The 8,357-nt window shown below is 43.1% G+C and overlaps 1 long non-coding RNA gene across 1 annotated transcript; it reads left to right on the forward strand.

The window, feature by feature from the left end:
- Positions 1 to 2,118: 2,118 nt before the first annotated feature.
- LOC116652916 (uncharacterized) lies at positions 2,119 to 4,651 on the forward strand. The gene is made up of 2 exons (XR_004306147.2): positions 2,119 to 2,460; positions 3,661 to 4,651. It is a non-coding gene; the product is annotated as an uncharacterized LOC116652916 (long non-coding RNA).
- Positions 4,652 to 8,357: the final 3,706 nt, after the last annotated feature.

An 8,357-nucleotide genomic window follows, 5' to 3' on the forward strand; every position in this document is an offset into this window, starting at 1 on the left:
CGCCGCACTCCTCCCGTTGTCCTGGCGCAGCGGCTCGGGACGCCGGTGCCGGTGCCGGTCCTTCCCTTCTCCTCAGAGTTAGGGAAAGAAGAGGGGAGGGGTCTCGGAGCAGGAAGGGAAGGGGGGCAGGGAGCAGCAGCGGGGGCTCTCGGGCGGATGATGGCTCCTCAACGCCCAGATGGAAAGCGAGAGCCCCTGGAGCGCCGTTCCTGGATGCGGCGACGTCGACGGGCGATCATGATCTTGTAGTGGATCCCCAGCCGTGATGGAGATGGATCCACCTCCATCGGTTCTTCCTCAGGAGGCAGGTCCACCTCCATCGGCTCCACGTCGACGTCGGCATCATTGGAGTCAATCTCCATGGGCTCCGGCTCGCTGCTGCTCTCCTCGAGGCGACGCCTCTTCACTGGAGGAGGATCCATCGTCCTCCTCCACAGCTCGCCACAGGTGAGACGGGGATTCGAAAGTCGCTCCTTCTGTCAGGACTCTGGCAGTCAAGGCGCAGGTCGAAGACGGACACAGGTTCTGGGCTCTGGGTCCCCGTATTTATAGGGGTCCAGGAGGGCGGTGGCTCGTGAGATCACAAAGCTGTGGCACAGTGACCCCACAAATGTCCCATGACAACCAAACATATCCGTTGGGTGGGGGGTGGCTGTGGCCCCAGCGTTGCCCTGGTGCCGCTCGTTGGATTCCACAGGCCTCTGTTCTGAACCAGTAACATTTCATCCATGGCTCCAATAAAGACATGAAGGTTCTGTTAAATAACAGCGTGCTCACATGATGCTAAACTGGGAGGAGCGTTGACTCCCTGGGCTGTTACACATCTCCATCTCAAACTCACTGTATTTTGGCAAAAGGCGCTGAACTCAAATTTCAAAGTATTTCAACCATTTTAAGGAGTCCCGCTGTCTCACAAAAAAAAAACAAACCCCTACTCCAGCAGATGCTCTGGGTCCAAATTACTGTTCAAAAGCCAGTGCAGACACCAAGTGCCCAACACCTGAAGTCACTCCATCCATGTAGAAAATTGCCTGGACATGGGCCTCAGCACCCTGCTTGGGGTGGCCCTCATGGAGCATGAGCTGGACACGATGGACCCAGAGGTCTTTTCCCACTTCAGCCATTCTGCAATTCTGTTATTGTGTGAGTGTCTGAGTGGGATCAGAGACCACAATTTTGTCTTCATTATCTTACATTTGTGATTATTTTAGTGTTGTAAGGAAGCCAAACCTACAAAATCCCAGATGCCAGAAGCACAACACTGAGGGAGAAGGGCATTCACACTAAGTAATGAGTTATAATGAGCAAACGGGTATAAAGGAACGCAAGTACGCTGGAAGTTAGATGAATTTTAGACATCGTTCCTTCTGGGACGGACAAACGCATAACCGCCAGGGGGCGGGAGAGCGGCGCAGGGCGCTGCCGGATTGGATAGCGCTCCTGTCAATCAATCTCCGCCTCTCTCCGCTCTCCGTCAACGAACAGCCATCTCCTCCCAGTCATTGTGTCACCCAAGAGAAGTGGCCGAGTTTCTACACTGCTTTTCCCCACCTTGTTTATTAAAGCCTCTTTATGCTTGGTATTACTTCTGGCCTACACTCTGCTTCATTGACTAAAAAGGCTTTTTTGCCTTAACTGGGTTTACATGGAACATAATTGATGAGAAATAGCACCTTCTGCCCATTACATCTTTTAAATATTAGGCGGGCTTTCATTTTTCAGCCAAATTATGGTACATACTCATCACTGATGCACGTTTCAAACAATACAGGAGAAATGCAAAGACGAGCACCCTTAATCTGCTACAAAGGAAAACACCTTTATGTATTAGAAAGAAAGAAAAGAAAAGAAAAGAAAAGAAAAGAAAAGAAAAGAAAAGAAAAGAAAAGAAAAGAAAAGAGAGGGAGGGAGGGAGGGAGGGAGGAAGGGAGGAAGGGAGGAAGGGAGGAAGGGAGGGAAGGAGGGAAGGGAGGAAGGGAGGAAGGGAGGAAGGGAGGAAGGGAGGAAGGGAGGAAGGGAGGGAAGGAGGGAAGGAGGGAAGGAGGGAAGGAGGGAAGGAGGGAAGGAGGGAAGGAGGGAAGGGAAGGGAAGGGAAGGGAAGGAACAAAAAGCAACCGTACCTGCTTAAGAAATCTGTCAGATGCTTGGCTATGCTTAGCTAAAACGTTTGGCAAAGCAGGGTTTGCATATTCAAACTGAGGATTGTATGTAAAATCTGACTTAAAGAACTTCATTTTCTCTTTCTCAGGCAAGTACAAATCAGCTGTGGGAGCACAGGTGAAGGTAATTCAGCTGTGCTCCCAGAAAGGGGTGGAGCTTGACTCCACCTCTCCTGGATCCCACTTAAGGGCTGACCACCACTAAGGTAGCATCTCTTCCTGGAGATTGCACCTGTGTGGAGTTTTTGTGGTGAATTTCAACACTGGTGAGTATCCATCTCAACCGCAGGCCTTAGTGTTGGTGAGTCTTTCCTTAGATATTCTCTGGCTTTTCATTTACTCTGTATAACTTCTATGTTAATTTCATTTGCAGCTTATATATGTTGTATACTTAATTTATATGAATTTTGTATTTATTATATAGATTTATTTTTATCTTATGTACATATTGGTCACTTTTATATAAGTGTTCTATGAATTTGGTATTTATAGACAGAGTGAACAGGAAATGGTAGAGGTCTGATCTTCAGTGATCAGAATATCAATCAGTGATTGATATATCGGTGTTTTGGAAGTAGACAGAAGCTTTCTGTACCATGGGAAGAACCTGAACCACTGATCTTTAGATCAAGTTTATGTAAGAAATAATATGACTTTCACTCATTGTAGAACCCACATAACTCATCATGGGTGGAGAATCCAGGTCCCTGCTGACTTTGGGGCTGTTGGTGGTTAGTTAAGCATCCCTTAGCAAAGAAAACTTAAGCCTTCCAGAATGTAAATTTAAATTATTTAAGTTTCTGTAAGAGATGCTAAGTATTTGGGCCATTGGCATCTCCAGTTCTTGTGTCTTATCTTCTGCTTCCTTTTGTCAATTAGTTTTACATGGCAGGGCTTTGGTGGTAGGGGAATGCTGTGGAGGCTTCTGTGAGTAGAGCTCTACTGATTCTCCATATCAGATCAGAATGAGCTCTGTCAAGACGGCTCAGAAAAGGACCTGCTGCTGGCTGGAGTTGAGCAATGAGGGATATTGACTTTACATCTGGGAGAACTGATTTTAGAGAGGAAAATACTGCTATGATTAAGTATATGGGAGAGAATCCTTTCCCTATTTCTTTGTGCTGCTTGAGGTACACAATGTACCTGGACCTTTGGTACATCCACTTCTCTCTTAGCTTTTGATTTCTTTGGTGCGGCACTTTGCTTGTTCAGTTTGTTTCTCTTCCTACAGCTCTTTGTTCTTTTTTTTTTTTCTTTTTCAACTGAAAGTTGGATTTCAGAAGCTTCTTCTTAGCCTTCAAGCATTTATTCCCCCTCTGGAGGAGGAGGTAGAAGACAGTGGGGAATGCTGTTTTACGTTTTCTTTTACTTCTCACTTCTCTAGTGTGTTATCACTATGCAATTATTTATACAAATCTCATTTATTCTGAGTGCATTTGAACAGTGATTATTACTGGTTTATGATCTCATCCTTATCTCAAAATATCCATTTGTTCCTCAGATGTGAAGAAATGAGTTACTGGTGCAGTTGCTCTGAATTAGCAACAAATGTAAAATGCCTATTTTCACTGAATGAAAATCTGTACCAAGTTTCTGTGGACTCCTCTGAATAGTGGAAGCTTGTCAGGCAGTGGGCTGCTCATATCAGCTCTGAAGCCAGCAAGAGCCATTTCCAACCAGACCCAGTAGCACCTTACCTCTCCCATACTGGTACCCAGTACCTCCTGCTACTTATTCACTGTCTGTCCACGCCCAGCATGGTGCACTGTTGCATAAGAGACATGTCTGAGGATTACTGTATCCATTATCACTGTTACCATCCGCATCCCTATAGTCATAACTAATTGAACTGCTCTACCTTTAAAGTAGAACACCAGGGTAATCCTCTCAACAGTGCGTTACATGCAATACTGGAATCATCACTGCCCGTTAGATCTGGCTACAGGGCTTACTGCTGTCACAGACAAACATCAGATTTTTTAATCTGCTACAAACTCAACCATGTGTCCCTGGAAAACAACTTCCTGAGGTTTTATATTTATGCATGTCATTATCAATGTGTCAACGGTTTATGGGCTGATTTGGCACTGCGTCTTATTTATAGCTGAGAAGGAATAATTTTCTTCAGAATTTTTAGTATTATGCAGTTTTGGTATTGGTTCTAGAAGAAAAAACAATTTTCAAAATGCATCAATGTTTACAGCTTTTTGCTAAGCCATGGTCATTTACAGAGTAGGGCCCAAGGAGCTGGGAGGGAATTAGAGACAGTTTACCTGAACTGCCAAGGGGGTATTCCATATCATATGACAACAAGTGCAAGAAGTTTTTAAGGCACTGGGAATTTATCCCACTCTCTTATATTTCAGGTGCTTTCTAGATGGGCATTGGTTGAGGGTGGTGATCATTTGTTATTTACATTTATAAATATTTATGATTGTAAATGTTTTCCTTTCCTTTTCTCTATCTTAGTAAACAGTTTATCTCTTCCACAAGTTCTATTGTATTTTTAATTCAATTCCCTGTCCCATTGGAAAGTGGAGCAGAGAGTGAATAACTGTATGGTACTTAGCCACCTGCCAGATTAAACCACAGCATGCTGAGAGGGAGTATGATGAACTAGTCTGAGTTAGCCACACTAAAGTGTGTCTGGGTGTCACATCAAGTTAATCTGAAGTGGACATGGCTGTGTATCTCTTAGGAATACACAGTGTGGCACGCTGAAGTAGGCACTGCAGAATGCTGCTGAGGGGAGACACACTGCAGCGCATTCACAGTTGGCCATGGCTCTTTGTGATGATCATGTCTGTGTGTTGCTGAGGTGAAACATGGCAGGGTTTTTTTGAGGCTGTCATGGCTGGGTATTGCTGTGAGGTACCTATGTCTGTGCAGCTCCAAAAAACAAGGCAGGTTGTTCTTAGGAGGCTGTGCATCTCTGAAGGGAAGTCTAGTGGTGCTGAGTCCCAGCAGCATGTCACTGAGGGGGAACACAGTGGAGTGCTGACAGAGCCATAGCTTTGTGTCCCTGAGGAGCATTCTCAAAAGTACAATTGGGAAATAGTTCCAAAATAATCTCAGCTGAATTTTGGACAGAAGGGAGAGTTCTCTGACTAAGGGCAATAATCTTGCTGTTTATAAGTAATGGTCTTAAGCAAAGAGCACTTAGAACACTCAGGGACCGCAGCAAGCTGTGATCCTTGTTTTTCTCCTGGGCTGCAATCCTTGTCAGAGTAGACTTCTGAAGATACACTGCTAACCAGGGTTGACTGAAGAGAGATTCTAATCCATTCCCTGAGAGCTGACAAAAGGGAAGGTGGGAGTATCTCACCACAGCAGAGTGTGTCCTCATTCATGCTACTGAATTCAGAAACTTCCCTTGTAATATTCTGCAGTATTCAAGTGGACTTTTGTCATTCTGGAATCATTAAGTCATTTTTATCTGATTGAAGTAAATTCTGTTGAATCATTGTGTCCAATCTTCTAATGATTAAGCATTACTAAAAATCATAAGACCTAACTGTGTGCTTTGTCATAGAAGTACTAAATAAATTCTAATTTTCTTGAAAGTTGTGTAAAAAAATCTATTTGTGGCAGGTCTGTGACATGGGTAGGGGGGCCCAGGAATCAAGCAAGTGTGCTAGGCAGACAGAGTGACCCATGAATGTTTGTGCTTATAAACCTGGAGAGTGCTGTTCATGTTTCTGTGTTATTCACCTGCTGTCTTGGCAGCTGAGGAGGAGGAGAGGACAAGTAGGTATGTGTTTCTGTTTTATGAGTGTCACATAACTGTCCGTGTGCCAAGCTTTGCAGATAATAGACACTGCAATGGGGAAAGTCATGCCCACAGCCCCCAATTGGAGCAGGGACCCCGGATCCTCAGGTACCAGATTGGGTTGGAGAAATTCTGAGTGGGAGTACCTGCAGATGGTCATGCTCTTTGCATCACTTGAAAAAGCTGATTATCAACAGATAATTTAATTATCCATTTAGGCTTGAAATAAAATGGCATAGTTTCTCAGTGGTTTCAAGGGGAGATCTATGGGCAAGGGATGTAGAAATTTCTGACTGGTTTTTGCACATAGTGAGCTCTAGCTTTTTATTAATGTTAGACTTTGTTGCTCTTCTTGCCAATTATTTTTCAGCATCAAAAATGATGAACTATCTATCTATGATAGAACTATCTTTGTTCTACTTATAGTCTCCTAATCTAGTTTTTGTTTCTGGTGCACACTTTATAAGTTTGCCATATTGGACTTTTTCATTTAGTATTTTAACGTTCTTATTCATTTTGCTCTTTGTCTTATAAAACTGGAATTCTATATTTCTAGTTTGTTCTCTCCACTTTCATCTTGACCAATTTTTGAACTTTATATTTTTTTCTGCTAATAGTCTTCCCTGCTATCTTCTTCCCTAAAGGCTTTCATTACATAAATTCCCAGCATGCCATCCTTTACTGTTTTTCTCCAATACCACCTTTTCTGTTAAACATCCTTGTTTTCCTAATAGTTTCTGAAATATAGGTTCCTTTTATGGATCTGTCTGGATATGAAAGGAATTGTCTAATTCTTTTGCTAAAAACAAATTTACTAGAGAAGAGCATGGACTTAATAATATAATGTCTATTATCTTTCCTTATCCCGGTACAGAATTTTTACCCTTCTCTGTGTTCCCCCTGATCTTTTCCTTTCTCCTATTCCAGTATTTTCTTCTAATGCTTCAAAAGGTAAATTATGATGTTGTATTCTTCTGACTTTATTTGCAGTGTATAATATATATATTATGTATATAATATATATATATATAACTGCATACTTAAAGTATGGATACTCCTTCTAGGATGTAGAGCAAGATTAGGAGAGCAAGAGTCCTGGGTCCTGATAAGTTTTTTCTTGAGCAGCACTCCATGTTGCAGATGAAACATCAATATCATTTTTGGTAGTAATCAAGACAAGTTAGAGGAACTACAAATTTTAAGAATAAAATCCTTTCTAATTCATGGTCAACAGCTTGCTGAACATTTTTTTTTAATTTTTTTTTTAATTTTTTTTTAATTTTTTTATTTTATTTTTTTTTTTCCTGGGTGATGATAAATGACATTGAAGTTGTTCTTTCACTCCCAGAAAAGTTTTCCGGTTTCAGATAGAAAGGAATCCCACACTCCACAACAGTGTCTGAGTACAAAAGTAAAATCACAGAAGAAAGTCTTTTGGAAAAGAATTGGAATTGAATTAAGTTTGTTCAGAAGGCATTAAGAACCTAGAAAGAAAAGAGATGGAATTTAAATTCTCTCTACTGAGACATCACCAAGTCACAGAAGACATATTTATTAACAATCATGATGTGGGGATTGAGGGCACCCTCAGTAAGTTTGCAGACAGCACCAAATTGGGAGGGAGTGTTGGTCTGATAGAGGCAAGAAAGGCACTAGAGAGAGATCTGGATAGACTGGATCAATGGGCCAAGGCAAACCATATGAGTTTCAATAGGGCCAAGTGTCCAGTCCTGCATTTTGGTCACAACAACCCCAGGAAACCCTACAGGGTTGGGGACGAGCAGCTGGAAAGCTGCCTGACAGAAAGGGACCTTGGTGTAGTGATGGACAGCTGGATGAATATAAGCCAGCAGTGTGCTGAGGTAGCCAAGGAGGTCAATGGCATCGTGGCTTGCCTCAGGAATGGTGTGTTGAGCAGGACTAGGGAAGTCATCCTGCCCCTGTACTCATCACTGGTGAGGTCTCACCTTGAGTTCTGTGTTCAGTTTTGGGCATCTTTGTACAGAAAAGACATTGAGATGCTGGAGGAGGTCCAAAGAAGGGCAACAAGGCTTGTGAAGGGCTTGGAGAATATGCCCTGTGAGAAGTGGGCAAGAAACTGGAGCAGTTTAGTCTGGGGAAGAGGAGGCTGAGGGGAGACCTTACTGCTCTCTTCCAATACCTGAAATGTGCTTACAGTGAGAGCAGGGTTGGTCTCTTCTCACTGGTGACAGGTGACGAGGGAAAATGGCCTCAGGTTGTGCTAGTGTAAGTTTAGTTTGGATATCAAGAAACACTTCTTCACAGAAAGGGTGGTTAAGCACTGGAATAGGCTCCCTAGGAAGGTGGTTGAGTCACCATCCCTGGATGTGCTTAAAAACCATTTGGATGTAGTGCTCAGGGACATGATTTAGTGGAGGGTTGTTAGAGTTAGGGTAATATAGTTAGGC

The sequence above is a fragment of the Coturnix japonica genome, chromosome 2 (genome assembly GCF_054131305.1).
Source record: "Coturnix japonica strain WE chromosome 2, WE-NBRP24, whole genome shotgun sequence".
NCBI classification, from domain to species: Eukaryota; Metazoa; Chordata; class Aves; order Galliformes; family Phasianidae; genus Coturnix; species Coturnix japonica.